Here is a 16271-nt window from a genome sequence, read left to right as displayed (position 1 = left end):
CTGATTAGACCATTAGCATCACGCAAAAAAAAAAAATAACTTGACTCTTCTGTAGTTACATCGTGTAATGATATTACGTAGCACCAGCAAAATAGTCCCCAGCTATTGAAAATTATCAAGGGATCTATTTTCAGGCGCTGCATAATATTATTGCGCCTGCTGGAGCCATGGTACGGAAGCAAAGTCCTTGATTATTACGCCAGAATGAGAGTATAGTTCCTAGCCATATCGGCCTAGAAAATCACAACTTTTAATTTTGCGTCTGTCTTAGTGCACGATGTAACTACAGAAGAGTCAACTTTTAAATAGGAAAAATATCGAAACTCGTTGGTTGTTTTTGGCGTGATGCTAATGGTCTAATCAGATTCAATGGATTATGCTTAGCTATGCTGAGGGTGCTATCGCCGGACCCAGAGATCGGCTGAATGGATTCCCAAACAGTAAAAATCAAATGTTTAACTTTAGGGGAGCTGGAAATGAGCATATGTTCAAAAAAAGTGGAGTGTCTCTTTAACAGAATGAAGTGAGGGCCCTTCATGACCAATACTCTGTTACTGTATAAACTTATAACTTATTCATCCTGCCTGATAAAGATAACTGTAACAGCTCATACTAACTATAAGAGCGTGCAGAGAAAGCCCTGCCGTGGATGACGCTCTTCTTAGTTATGTACAATAGCTGTTCATCCGGTGAAGGAGCTTTCTGAAGAAACATCTTCAAGTATTAATTGATTTCTGAGCTCTTTGCTTGTAAATCGTTGTGTATTCATTTCAGCCTCACCAAATTGAATTTTCCCCTCTGCACTGTAAAACATCCCCATCTCGTGTGGTGTAAAACGCATTAGATCATTTCTCCGGCTCTTCCGTCGTCGCTCGATGCGTTTTTCATGGCAGAACCGCACCTTTCATATGGCAGGCTGGGGATGTAATTCTGCTTTGAAGGTGCATTGTGGGTATTTCGAAAAGGGAGGAGGCATTACCGCCGAGTTTAGCAGCACTTTTATCGCATCCAGAACTGGCGGGCCACAGAAGCTCAATATTTCACACTGAGCTAAAGCCGCTTTCCTGAATACTAACCAGGGGATTTAAAGCATAGAGACAATAATCGATCTTTACATGTTTAACAGATGCCACCGATAGAAAAAAGCGAGCAAAAAATCAGAAAGCTACATCTCATGTGTAGCAATCATCTCTGCTCTAAGGAGATTATGGAGAAGATTAAAGATATCCTGCCATATTTATGAGGCGCTCTAAGTCTTTTTGAGTCATAAGACTTGCAGCTGTTGTATTTGGGAAACAATATTTCTTATGCATAATAAACTGCGCTTCCCCGTCAAAACAGATCCATGGAAGACGAATGAAAACTTAAAGTTGGAAATTTTGCGCTTTAGATCGTGTCTGGTAAAGGCATATTGATTCGAGGTTCTTCAAAAGGCCTGTGTTCATCTAACTTGCATCTATTTCAGACACTCCAATTTACTTTGACACCAGTATTTGTCAAAGCCTAAAGCTCTGACACCGAAGACTTGGGAGTGTGGGCCGTAAATAGTAGTTTCTGGTAAATAGTAAGTTGTGGAGACAACTCCCAGAAACCAACTAATTGGCCAGTAATTGAGCATGTCAATGGGGAGAGAAGAAAATAGCTGGAGCAATTGTTCATGAATGGGCTTTTGAAAAGAGAGGAAGAGTCCACGCCATCTGCAAAAGCTTCAGTTGGTGGCTCACACAGTATTTCTGGGCCAAATTGCATATTACTTAAAGGGATAGAACATTTTGTCATCATTTTCTCATCCTTATGTTGTTCTAAAGTGTTTGGATTTTTTTATTCTGATGAACACAAAAAAATATATTTGATGATGACAGCATTTTGATTTTTGGGTGAACTATCCCTTTATCCATTTAGTCAGAGGGAGATCTGAGCACAGAGCACTGCCTACACTTTTATTAGCACAAATCGAGTCTGTGGCACACATTATCGCTCTTAATGGAAGACCCTATGAGAATGGGTTTCAATGCATTGATTAGGAATTGCATATGGGGATTGCATTGTGAGAACGGATTGGTGATGCACGTGGCTTCATTTTGAGCTCCGGTCTTGGGTGACTGAGCAGGCAAAGCAAATTTCCCTGAATCAATCAATGTTAGCACTGATGGCCTATACTGATGGACTGACTTCCCTCTCATTCAGAAAAGACATTTAGGCCCATAACAGAGAGCAATGGCGTCATAAATTTAACATGAAGCCCTCAGCCCGGCTGAATAGAGAAATGAGATGGAGCCCCGTACTGATGAACACAATGATCTAATGAGGTGAGAGCGACACCATGGGCCATCTCAGAATTCAGACTGGGATTTTGCCTGGGAAAATAAGGTTTTCTTTCATTTTGAAAGGTGGAGTGTTGGCGCACTCTCAAGCTATATGATCACTCGAATAGTATGCAATACTAAGGAAAACAAAAGTCTTGCATAGTTTATGTACAGTATGGTGGAACATGGCTGTAGAAGACAACACCAGTTGTAAAGAGACACTCCACTTTTTGTGAAAATAGGCTCATTTTCCAGCTCCCCTAGAGTTAAACATTTGATGTTTACCGTTTTGGAATCCATTCAGATGATCTCCGGGTCTGGCGGTACCACTTTTAGCATAGCTTAGCATAATCCATTGAATCTGATTAGACCATTAGCATCGCGCTAAAAAATAACCAAAGAGATTCTATATTTTTCCTATTTAAAACTTGACTTTTCTTTAGTGACATCGTGTACTAAGACAGACGGAAAAAAAAGTTGTGATTTTCTAGGCCGATATGGCTAGGAACTATTCTCTCATTCTGGTGTAATATCTTTGCTGCCATACCATGGCTGCAGCAGAGGTAATGATATTCCGCAGTGCCCAAAAATAGTCCCCTGCTATTAAAAGTAACCAAGGGGTCTATTTTCGGGCGCTGCATAATATCATTGCGCCTGCTAGAAAATCTCAACTTTTAATTTTCCGTCAGTCTTAGTACACGATGTAACTACAGAAGAGTCAAGTTTTAAAAAGGATCATAACTCTTTGGTCATTTTTGAGCGTGATGCTAATGGTTTAATCAGATTTAATGGATTATGCTAAGCTATGCTAAAAGTGGTACCATACCCAGAGATCAGCTGAATGGATTCCAAAACGGTAAGAATCAAATGTTTAACTCTAGGGGAGCTGGAAAATGAGCATATTAAAACAAGTGGAGTGTCCCTTTAAAATGTACTTTAAAAAAAAAATTTGTCAGTTTTTGCAATCAATGCATCTGACTGTACTGTATTTTCCTGTTAGCCTATTTTGATCTTACAAATTCAACGAAATACCATGCATTAAAAAGTGACACAGATGCGACGCTGACCAAAGGTCAATACGTGACGAGTTGGGAGTGAGAACGTGTTGAAACAGCTGCACCATGTTTACATGCAGGAATTGTGTTGTGCATATTCCAGCATGTGAATCGAATCCCAAAACAATGCAGCCTGCACGTTATTAAGATTCTTTGGATTTATCCAAGTGATATCTTTTTTAATTAACATACCAGCTCCTGTTTTATCCGATTAACACAGTATCTTCTATATATTTCCATTGCAGGTCTCTACCCTAATCCTTCACTCTTGACTGCTCGACAGCTTAGCAAATTATAGTTACGCATTTAGATGTTAAAGAAGCAAAAATGCAGAAAGGAGACGGCTGGTGCCATCCCAGCCAGCACAAATTTCACGCATTAATTACGACCTTCAGCTTCATAATGTTGACAGCGTGTCTCTAATTGCTCTCTCTGTAATTGTGTTATGGCTTTTTTAAAGGCAGGCGAGATAATGAAAAACAAGTGATCAGCCATCTGTGCAGCAGGTAGCGAGAGTTATTCTCCATGGTAAAGAGTAATATTACTACACCAAATTATGGGTACAAATAGGTCTCTCTTTTATAATAGCTAGCAGGTGAAGAATTACTGTTTCATTAAAAATGACTTGTATGGATGAATTATGACGGTGAAGTTAGCCATTGGCTTTCAACACTATATGCATCGTGTATTCGAACACAATTAACTCACATGACAGTAATCAATATGAGGGCTTTGATAAATGATGTTTTTAATAATGAGACGCAAGCATGCTTGGCTGCTCTCATGCACGCGTGCGCATACAGACGCACACATTTAAAATCTCATTCATCATTTTCATCTAAATTAAATTGTTAGTCCTGATTGGTCAAGACTGTGTCACCTGCTGATGAAGTTTGTTTTGCAATGCATATCAGACCACATTATCTTAAAGAGACAGTTCACCCCAAAGTGAAATTCTGTCATCACTTACTCACTCTAAACCTATATGAGTTTTTTACACAAAAAATATTTTATAAATGATGGTATCTACACAGTTGACGGCACCCACTGACTTTTTTATAGTAGGAAAACAAAACTACTATGGAAGACAATAGGTGAAGTCAACTGTGTGTTTGCCATAATTTATCAAAATGATTAAACTATCCCTTTAACACAGGGCAATGGCTTGTTTTGGCTACACAATAATAAAATGTAAAGCATTCCAACGCTTAAATATTTCTAGCACGCTCTAGTTTTATTAAGGTCAAAAGTATTACCTCAGATGTATGAGTTTAATTTAAAGAGAAGGAGATATGGGATTAATTGCTAATCTGTTGCAAATAACCTTGGATGTGACATGTTTTGCACATCGGAATGAGTCCGTGCAGATTAAACATAAGGAGAATCTGAGAGGCGACCTTCTCCCGCTCTTCAGATGCTGTTACTACGGTGATTTTCTCATCAATAAAGGTCCAGCTCTCACCCTAGGCTTATCTCTCACTGCTTTAATTTCTCTCTGTCTCTATCTCTCGAGACTCTCCTCTCCCATCCTAATGCACTTTAATGGTTTTAGGGAAACATGCATATCCAACATCAAAGTTATTTTACTGTCTGGGCGAGAAATTCTTTACGACGAGACTTCCATGAAGCCGGCGCACGACTGTTGTATAAAGAACACGCTGACGGAGCACAAAAGAAGAAGCTGGGGTTTTAAAGCTCAGAGGCTCTTCTAGCATATAGAAGCCATAACTGAAGTTATAATGAGTTCTTTTTAATTCCCAACACCAAACCTTTTCATCCCTCTCTTTAACTTATAATTTCTCATTTGGAATTAACACTGAATTTATCTGACATGCCGCTTTGAACACGGCAGAGCTTTCCCCCTCGAAAGAAATTGAGGGACGACCCCGTGCCATCACGAAGCATAATGAAGCAGAGCGTCTGTACAGGTACAGCAGATGAAACCTTGCATACTGTAAGCATCATTGCAGTACTGAACGGCCTTGAGCTTGATAATCTATTGGCAAGTTCAATTTCCTCTTTAGAAAATAGTTTATAGAAAACAGTCTAGTGTGACAAAACGCAGGCTGTGAATGTGCAAATGTCATGAAGGAAAAGCCATTTCGTGGAGGTCAATGACTCGAGAATGATACGATGAGACAGAGATGCATGAGTCTTTTGATGCCGGGAAGCTCAAAGGACACAGCTGTGAATAAAACACAGAGGATAAAGCCTTTGTGTTGCTCCTTATGCTCTTCAATTATTCAGAAGTAAATAAGTAAACATAAAGCCTTATGCATACAGCACTGATAACATTTACATTATTACTACTCAGATAGTTACTTCTGGTCGCTAAATCTGATTGGATGAAAGATGTTACAAGATTGCTGATATAATAAGAACAGCACTACTGTTTAAATGGTTTTAATAATTAATTGCACCTCAGCCGGCACGTCACGTTCACATCTGTGTGTTTGCGGGTAGTGGGAAGGAGGCCAGCAATGCATTACTGAAAGAAAGGATAAAAATTAAACAGGAAAGATAAGAGGAAAGCATTTAGAAAAGTGAGAAATCAGAATGGACAAAAACAACAACATGTAAAATTGGTCAGCAAAAATGTGAGCAGACTTCTAAATAAATATTATGTATGTCCAAAGTCACTGGTGATTTACTCTTAAAAAAAGGTGCTAAACAATGCCATAGAAGAAACTTAGCTGTATGGTTCCATAAAGAACCTTTCGCAGAACATTTGTGACCCTGGACCACAAAACCACACATAAGGGTCTTTTCTATTGAGATTTATACATCATCTGAAAGTTGAATAAATATGTTTTTCATTGATTTATGGTTTGTGAGGATAGGACAATATTTGGATACAACCAGGGGTTAAATTGAGATTTGTTATGTGGGGGGGCTCTGGGGTTCGAGAGGTAACATGTTTAATACTGATGACAGCAAAGCCACTGGGGTGTTTCAGTGATATGCTGGACCTCTAAAAGGATTTAATACGTTTCAGCTTTGAAGCTGTGCCAGAGGTTGACCCAAAATATTTTAAAAAGTGCACTTGAACTTGCATTAAATGTTGCATAGTCTGACACCCTATATGCATTTGTGGCACATGTCATCATGCACAAAACTTTAAGAAAAGGAAGTTATAAGAATCATACAACCTCCTTGAGTAATTCTAGGCATAAAAATATTTAATTAACATGAAAAGGTACAACATATTAGCAACATGTCTTTAAAATTATTCATAGAGATTCCATATGCTGATCATAGGTAACCAGCTAGTAAATAGAATTACTATAGTTCTAATTGATTTGTATCAAAAATACATTATTTTATTAAAATATATACAATAAGTTATATTCAGTATTATCCAGTTAGCATATTGTAAGGATATGACTGACATGGCATTATACATATAAAGGGGCCATGGCACAAAACTTTTTTAAGATGTCAAATAAATCTTTGGTGTCCCCAGAGCACATATGTGAAGTTTTAGCTTAAAATACCAAATATATAATTTATTATAGCATGTTAAAATTGCCACTTTGTATGTGTGAGCAAAAATGTGCCGTTTTGGGTGTGTCCTTTAAAATGCAAATGAGCTAATGAAATTCAAACACTGATCACAATGATGGTGGTTTGCTGCAATTAAAACTCAATTGTGCTTTTCTCTGCACTAAATGGCATTGCTGTGGTTGGATATTGCAGATTAAGGGGTGGTATTATTATAATAAGAGCTCCTTATGACATCATAAGTAGAGCCAAATTTCAATGGCCTTTTTTTCATGCTTGAGAAAATGGTTTACCAAAACCAAGTTACTGGGTTGATCTTTTTCACATTTTCTAAATTTATAGAAGCACTGGGGACCCAATCATAGCACTTAAACATGGAAAAAGTCAGATTTTCATGCCATGGCCCCTTTAATCCTTTTACCCATTTCTAGTCTTCTATTTAGTTTTCCTGACCTGGGCAACTAATGTATAAGACCTTAATTCTCATCTCTCTCTCTCTCTCATTTCTGCATGATCCTGCACCTTCTCGAGGTTCTGAGTGATTGTGTTCGAGGCTGCGTAGACATTAATTAAAGGTGGGGTGTGTGATTTTTGAAAAACACTTTGGAAAAGGGATTCGAGCCAACTACCAAAACACACTTTTAGTCAATCAGCAGTAAGGGGCGTGTCTACTAACCAACATCGTTGCCTGGGTTGCGTATGTGTGGGGCAGGTCTATCAAATGAAGGTCCAGATTCTATTGGGGTAGGGGCGTGTTTGTTTAGGTGATTTCAAATGTCAACATTGGCTTTCAGAGATTACGCACCCATGCCTTTAAGTGCATGGTGACAAAAAAGATAAAGGCGTTGTGCAAAATGAGCGGTAAAAATACGATCACCCATTCACCCAACCTACCTTCCCTAGGAATTAATGAAAACACTTTATTCGCTTTGGGTCAGTGCACATGCAACAGCAGGCACACTGGGGCAGAACAGAGCGAGAACTTCAGTGTATGTGCCAAAATCTGAGGGTGCCAACAATTAAAATACAGAGAAAATCAACTTTCAGGTTGTCCAAATGTAGTCATTAGCAACAGCATCTACCCACAAAAAAGTTTTGAAATATTTACAGAGGAAATTTACAAAATATTTTCATGAAACATGATCTTTACTTAATATCCTTATGTTTTTGGCATACAAGAAAATTATATAATTTTTACCCAAAATATGGCTTTTGCTACAAATATTACAAAAACAAAGAACGGCACACTGCTGCTACTGCTCTCAATATTTATTAATTAAAAGACAACGTTTCGACCAAACAGACCTGACCTGACGAAAACATGTTGGGTCGAAACATAGTCTTTTAATCCAATTCAATTCAATTTTATTTATATAGCGCTTTTCACAATTGGTAATGGTTTCAAAGCAGCTTTACATTAATAGAAGCAGGGAAAAACACAGAAAAATCGACAGATATCATAACATAATACAGATAGCATACGCAGCAGAATTTGCTGCGGCTATGAATCAACATTATAAGCGAGCGTATTACTAATGTAACATATGGAAGAGGGTGATAAGTTAAGCTAATGAAGGCTGACTCCCCGGGTTGAAAAACCCCTAGGAGAAAAAAACACAGACTTTTTTAGCAGGGGGAAAAAGTCCTAGGAGGAAAAAAACTTTTCTCCCTGGCTAATAAAGTCTGAGTTTTATATATATATATATATATTGTATATATGTAAATGATTAAGAAGATTAAACGAGTTCTGCCGGTGGTCGTTGATCAGGGTTGAAGCCCTAGGAGAAAAAATCCCGGACTTTTTTAGCTGGGGGAAAAAGTCCTAGAAGGAAAAAACCCTTGGGAGATGGTCGTTCTACCGGTGGTCGTTGATCAGGCATCAGCTGGGCATCACGTTGAAGGACGGCTAGTAAATTGGGAATGTTACGACCTTCACATTTACCGGAACTGGGTTTGATTGTCTCATTGTCCTCGGGATCGAGGTTGAGACAGGGACAATTAATTAATAAATATTGAGAGCAGTGGCAGCAGTATGCCGTTATTTGTTTTTGTATTACTTTATTCTTGTGATCGAGCACCTGCCTTTACATTTTTTTGGATGTGCACACATTCTACTTCTTTTTTTGCTACAAATATACCTGTGGTACTTCAGACACTGTATTTTGTGGTCCAGTGTCAAATATCTGTTTCACAAAAGAGCCTTTATAGTGGAATAAGCTTTTTTAGATTGGGGACACCAAAGATTTATTTGACATCTTAAAAAAGTCTTGTGAAATGTCCCCTTTAAGAACATTTGACAAAAAACTATAAAGAACCTTTTGAAGCATCTTTATTTTTAATAGTGCAATGTAAATTTCAATCAGCGGGCACAAAATTAATAATAAATACTTTAAGTCTGTCTCTGGAGAACAAACATGAATTAAACTTGCAATGTCCAAAAGTGTGAAACACAACGGATGCCAGCAGTGCCTCAGAAGTGCAAACAATCAGACGATGCTAAATATAGCCGACTGAAAACATCAGATTCAGGGCACAGGCAAGAATCAACACCCCATCCCATCAGGGATTACCTGTTTTAATTACTTCCTCTCGCTCATATCGACGTCTTCTGCACCCTAGTTCAGCCTCTCCAAGTGTCTTCCATTAGAATCAATGGCTGTGATCTGTACACTGTTTGTGTGATAAGCTGTGATGAAGCATTTACAGGCTTTTGTAATCTGTTTTTCGGTGAACAGATAAAGCTTATTGCTTTGGGAATAATCGTTGATGGCTCACTGGCTGTTTGCCGGGTGATTCGGGTAAAATTGCAATAGAAAGAAACGCTAAGCAAGGACAAAAAAATCATAAGCAGCTTTTCAGAGCTCCTTTGGGTCTTCAGATAGAAATGCAATGAAATGATTTTAAACCACATTTTACACGAATATAAATAATAAACATAAAATTTTGGCAGGAGTTAAATGTTGATGTAGCATCTGCTGAGATTAAAATCCTGAAGTATAAAGAAAAAATAATTTGATTAAAAATGTTATTATGTCTAGACTAGACACAGATACACTGAACTTTCAAAGAAACTGTAACGTGAGAAGCATAAACAACATTTAGAGACGTGAAAAGGATGCTTTGATCAATATTACTTGTTGCTAAACAATAATTGTGGGTTCGATAAATCAACTTTTATATCTTTGATTTGTTATTAAGACGCTTAATAATAAGACCCTTGACTTTGTACTCATCTGATATTGTGTTATGCACATTCACGAAAAAAACTATATCACCAGCCTGTAATGTACATTCAGAACATGCTATTTTTAAACACATCCAGTCGACTAATTTATAGTATTAAAAGAAGCATCATCAAAAACAACTAATAAAACCAATAAAACACAACAACCTACTCAAAGTGCATTGTATTTATAGTAGCACTTCTGAATCTTGATCTCATTTATATTTATGCATCTGGCAGATGCTTTTATATAAAGTGACTTATAGTGCATTCAACACACTTTATTATTTGTGTGTTGCCTAGGAATCTAACCCCTGCTAGCACGCTATCAGTTGAGCCACAGGAACTACCTAAATAAAACATAATATTGATCTGATAAATGCAACGAATATCCTGTGAGCTGTTGCTTCTCTGTGCACGATAAACCTGAAGTGATAGATACTAACCTCATAAACATTATCATGCGATATATCATATCAATGATATGTCATTCAGGTTTTCGAGCATAGCAAGGCCCCGTATCTTCAGGGCAAGAAGAAAGCAGATGATCACTGGAGATAATTATCTGTACACAAACGGACCATCCAGTGCCTTTTTATAGCACATGGAGCGGTTCATCTCCCAATCAACACTCTTTTTTAGTCCACCATACAACAGCTGCCTGGCAACAACCAACTTTATATGGAGTAGAAATCCCAGAGGTCTGCAAACATCTCAGTATGCAAATTCAGTCTGTGTATTTCTCTTTACTTTTCCTAATGTTGGGCAATCACTCACTCATGTATGTTTGTGAACGTGCATCTGTTGTACCTTCCGACAGGCTCCCGTGAGAGATTGATTCAGGTGCAGGTGGTGTTTTAAAGCCCGTCTGAAGCAGACTGACATCACACGCGTTGCAGGTCTGAATGACATCAAGTATCCATAAAAGTCGAATCTAAATGTGTCACAGATGAAGTTGCAATGCTGCCTGTGAAAGAATGAACATAATAATAATAAACTGACATAGTAGCTACTTCTGTATGAATACTTTTCATGTTCCCATTTTTTAACACCTTTAATTTGCTGGTGCATGAAATTGATCTCTTTTAACATCTAATCAGTGGCTGTATATACAAAGGATAGTTTCCATCTATTGGGCTCTATCATACACCCAGCGCAATGCAGTGTAATGCGCGACACAAGTGTTTTTTGCTACTTTCAACCCGGCGCAATTATCATTTTCACGTTTAGCGCCACTCTGTTTAAATAGCAAATGCATTTGCGCCCAATTTTGCGCCCATGGGCATTCTGGTCTGAAAACGAGCCGTGTTTTTGTTGGCGCGTTGCTATTTTGAGGCAACTAAAAAAGACTAAAAGTCAATTAAAGTCAATGGCGCAATATTAATTTTGTTATTGTTATTTAAAGAGAGCGTTAGTAATATGCGCTTATAAGCGGGACGACAACGCGGGTTTGCTTATCACACACATGAAAGCGCAGCAGCACAAAAACGCTTTTAAATATGAAGGATTGATATGTAAAAGATTATTATTGAGTCTCTTGGACATAAATGAGGACTGATTATGAGACGTTAGAAGGCGTAAAGAGCTGCTTCACCTGTAGCTTGAGAAGTAAATAAATGCTTTGTTTTAAACAAATGCATCTATTTTCAAATGTTTTTTAAATGCTACCCTACGGATTTATTGTATATGATGACTCTGTACCTGTGGATATGATGAGATGAGAAACATTTTAAGTAAAAATCTTTTTAAAAATCCCATAGCGCTGTCCGAGTGCTGAAACCTTTTAGAATACAAACCTTTTCTTGCATATTTGCAAATTATTTTATAAGATTACAATGATTATGTAGGATATCAATACATTTACAGCAATTAAAAGCCTGATATTTGTAAAAAGAATTAAAATTTCAATTAAAATGAAAAAAAATTAACGTTCTTAAACTGGGGGTCTTCTTCCTCCGCTTAGTTTTTCAGTTTACAAACTCCGTCATCTAAATAGGGATTAGACATAGCGCTAGCACAACTGGCTTTTAAAGGGGATGAGAGATAAAACTCTCATTGGTTTATTACACATTACGCCCAAAACACAACCATTTTTCCCGTCGTTAAATTAGCAAAAGTGGCATCGGACATGCCCATTTAGACTGTGCACTTTAGACAATGTGCTTAGATCTTTAAAATAGTGCCCGTTGTCTCTAGCTGGGTAGCTCAATTGGTAGAGCATTGTGTTAGCAGCACAAAGGTTGTGGGGTTGATTCCCACACACCAAAAAATGCATGCATTAAATGCACTGTAATTCTCTTTGGATGAAAGTGTCTGCCAAATGCATAAATGTAAATGTACACACTGTATTACTGTACATGCACTGAGCTTTTATTGAAAATCAAAGCAGTTTATACACACCAGATAAGCTTTTGTACTGTACAGTGATGAGTCATTGGCAGTTACTTTAGAAGTGACACAATAGAAACACGTTATCAAAAATTAATGACAACAAAATCATTATTAAGAGTTAATTACTCATGAAACTAATTTAATGTTGGTGCATTTCCCCCAACTGTAATTATTTAACTGGGTATGTTTTTCAATCAGCCAATTAATTCGGAATCCTTCCTGGAATTCCAACTAGGACCACGCGCTTGGAATTTTTCATGAACCACCAGAGGACCACAGTGAGCCGCTTTTTTAAGTGCAAGAAGACACTGGAGCATTAAATAACTCACTAACTTAACTCACTAACTGGTTTGCTGTTAACGGTACAGCCTGTAATGTGTCTGTAATTGGAAGGCTAGACTGAATGGGCTATAGAGTAATGCCAAACAGTTCACATGATTAGCATGCAAACAAGCAAATTGACATAAACCGCAATCGAGTGAGACAGACAAACCAAGGGCGACCAGAAATCCACCAGGCAGAAAATACGGTTTGTCTGAAAGATAAAGACAGTGAGCGAAAAGAGTCATCACACTCGGCAATGAGATTTGTCTGACATATTCATGCTTGGTTTAGTTAAATGAACTTTGACCCTCTCCCAAATAACTCATTCAAACTACCGTAATACAACTTTAAATATGGGTTGCATTATGCACACATAGAGGTTCTGTTGTTGCTGCCCTTTATGTTTTATTAAAAACGTTACAGCAGCTAATCCAGGTCTTCAGTCAACATTTGTAAAAGTCAGAGATTATATGAAAACTATTCATATTAAATGAGTTTTCCATTTGGATGGCACCTCTGTTAACTATAATGCATTGAACTTGAATTGATAGAACGACTTACATAACCATACATGTTGTGTTTTGTAAGCTAGTGTGCTGACCAGGTTTTTAAATGACTCTTGCTAGGTTGACCAGCATCACCAGAAATGCAATGCCAGCATTATTTTATGGTTAACATCATGCATTTTCAGATCTACTAGCTAGACAAGCACTAAAAAGCAAGCATAAACCGTCCTTAAACAGCAAAAATAAAAAATTTATTACAAATGTAGTGTACACAGATAAAAAATAAACTTCTTTCTAGACGAAACTTTTCCAACTAAAAAAGCCTTAACATTTTAATTACAGTATATGATTGTGTTTGTCAGTGAGCTTACTTTCACAAATATCCAACAGATTTCTGCGAAACAGGCTGTAAAATTTCCTGGGAATCTTTAATCTGAACGGTGACTTGAGTATATTATTGAGTATATTATAGTAATGTGCAGGTGTATCAAATGTTTTACAGACCACTGGGGCTTCCTTATAGCATAATGTTCTGGTTTTTGCACACACCATTTTGATTTTGTATTTACTCGCCAACAGGTTGACAGGAAAATGCTGTAATTACAGGTGTTTTCTCTCAAGAGCCTCAAATCCCAACAGTTTCCGCAACTCTGAGAATAAACTTCACATCCCATTCACTGCACACATACACAAACACACAATCACACACGAGAGGATGAACCTTCAGAAAAATTCACCTGCAAAAGTTTTGCAGTCTCCTGAGAGTGAATAACAGCTCAAGAGGTTTTCAGCAAATGTTGAATTCCATCCTGGTTGAGTAAATATAGCACAAATCTGGGCCATGTTTTAAGGATGTTTCTGCTTTCTCTCAGTCAGGAGCTTTGAGTGATTTGTGTCTGCAGATAGCTCTCACGGCAAGGAGTAAGATATAGACATCAACCATACTGAACCAATCTGAGCATAACTTAAAAGGCAAAAGTATTAAATACTAAGAGACACATGTGACCCTGGACCACAAAATCAGTCATAAGGGTCAGTTTTTGAAAATTTGAGATTTATCAAAGCTTAATATATAAGCTTTCCATTGATGTATGGTTTGTTAGGATATCTATACAACTATTTGAAAATCTGGAATCTAATTGTGCATTCACACCAAGTGCGATAGACGCTTGAACATTTGAGTTTACTCGATTAATTTGCGTGTGAAATTCTAGTAATTCGAGACATTCACGTGGAAATTCGTGTCATGGGAGAGGCTTCTGCGACTCCGCTGGCTTCCTGTAATCACGTCACCTTCCGCGTCATTCGCCGCCTCTACTGCATCTCAGGGTACAAAACTTTTTATATTGAGAAAATCGCCTTTGAAGTTGTCCAAATAAAGTTCTTAGCAACACATATTAGTAATTATAGTAATGATTTTTTGTATATATTTCTAGTAGGAAATTTACAAAATATCTTTACCTAATATCCTAATGAGTTTTGGCATAAAAAACTATAATTTTGACCTTTACAATGTATTGTTGCTACACTGTTAGATTTAACTGTAATTTCTACACTTACTTACCACAAAATGCCCAGTAAAATACCATCATTTTCTTTTCCAGTTCATTACTGTAATATGCATTGCATTATGGGTATTAACATTTAATTTACAGTGATTTACTGTATGTTTTGAATTTGCGGTAGACTAGTGTAAAACAACAGCAGTAGTGCTACTGTAGTTGAATAAAACAGTGTTATAAAAGCATATAAAAAATATATATCTATGAAATGAAATACATTTTATTTGTTATGCTTTTAGCATTGAAGCAAATTTCGCAATGTGAATTGTTTTTCAGCAGTGTAAATAATTTATTGAGAATTGTAGATAGAAACAAGAAAGGGATTATGGATAAATGCTTGACCGTCAGATTTGAATTTGACCTCAAGACTTTAAAATACGAGTGATTCCAAGATTTTACTCCTCGGAGTGTCGGGAGAGTGACAGAAGAGGCTACTTGGGGAGTGTAGCAAGTAACTTTCATCAAGTAACTCTGTAGCACTGTGGTAGTGTTATGGACCTACGACACAGGCAATATATATTTTTTAAACTAGGTTACAGTAAGGGTATTATACTGTAAAATGGAACTGCGGTAAAGGCATCATACTGTAAAAAACATGTACAGTTATGGTACTGTAATGGGGCAGTTACAGTAACTCACTGTACTGCATATATACAATAAAAAGTGTAGTGCAACAAGTATACCCACGCGACTTATGACTGATTTTGATATACCTCTTGTTCGATTGTATAAACAACCCGACCAACGTTTTCAACTAACTCGCCCTCAACTCAGACCACAAAAAAAATATTATAACCAGAAACCCACTCATTTTGAATCAACCCGCGCATCACTGGTACTTGTTAACGATATGCAAAAGGTACATACACCAAAGTAAACGATGCGAGTTATTGTCTCCAGCGTAAATCTCTTTTCTTGGACTACAACAAACACTTTGATTGTAGGCAACAGTTTACTTCCTGGGATTGGGGATGTAGAGAAGACCGACATTATCATAATTCCTCCCGTTTTGGAGGCACACCCTGTAAGTTAACTCCTATTAACTTCGCATCGTGCGCAAATCTTGTAAACATGGTAAGGAGCGCGTAACATTTCTGGCTGATGGCAGGGGTATTCAGGCCAATCACAACGTACAGATTAGCTGGCCAATAAGGGACACAGAGCTTTTCAAATCTGTACGTTTCAGGAAGACTATATACAGTATGTCAAAAATAATGTGTTTTTTTCAACCATAAACCACGCAAACACATTGTATTATACTAAATATACAAAATAACATTTTTTTTAGCAATTAAATAGGTTCTCTTTAAACATGGAGCAATTTCATCACCTGGAAAAAGGTCAGTTGAACACCTTCCAAAAATAAAGGCTTTCTGCGAAGACAGCACGTAGTAAGCTAAGAG

The 16271-nt window shown here is 37.4% G+C and overlaps 1 protein-coding gene across 2 annotated transcripts in view; it reads right to left on the bottom strand.

The window, feature by feature from the left end:
* sema6cb (semaphorin 6Cb) overlaps positions 1-16271 on the bottom strand; it is a 354388-nt gene that overhangs the window by 213926 nt on the left and 124191 nt on the right. For both annotated transcript variants that reach the window (XM_073872208.1, XM_073872209.1), the window contains one exon: positions 10896-11052. The gene's annotated coding sequence lies outside the window, so the exon portion shown is untranslated. The remainder of the gene's footprint in view (positions 1-10895; positions 11053-16271) is intronic.

Source organism: Misgurnus anguillicaudatus, chromosome 10 (genome assembly GCF_027580225.2).
Source record: "Misgurnus anguillicaudatus chromosome 10, ASM2758022v2, whole genome shotgun sequence".
Lineage (NCBI taxonomy): Eukaryota > Metazoa > Chordata > Actinopteri > Cypriniformes > Cobitidae > Misgurnus > Misgurnus anguillicaudatus.
The sequence above is the reverse complement of the archived record's forward strand: the minus strand, read 5'-3'. Positions and strand labels throughout refer to the sequence as shown.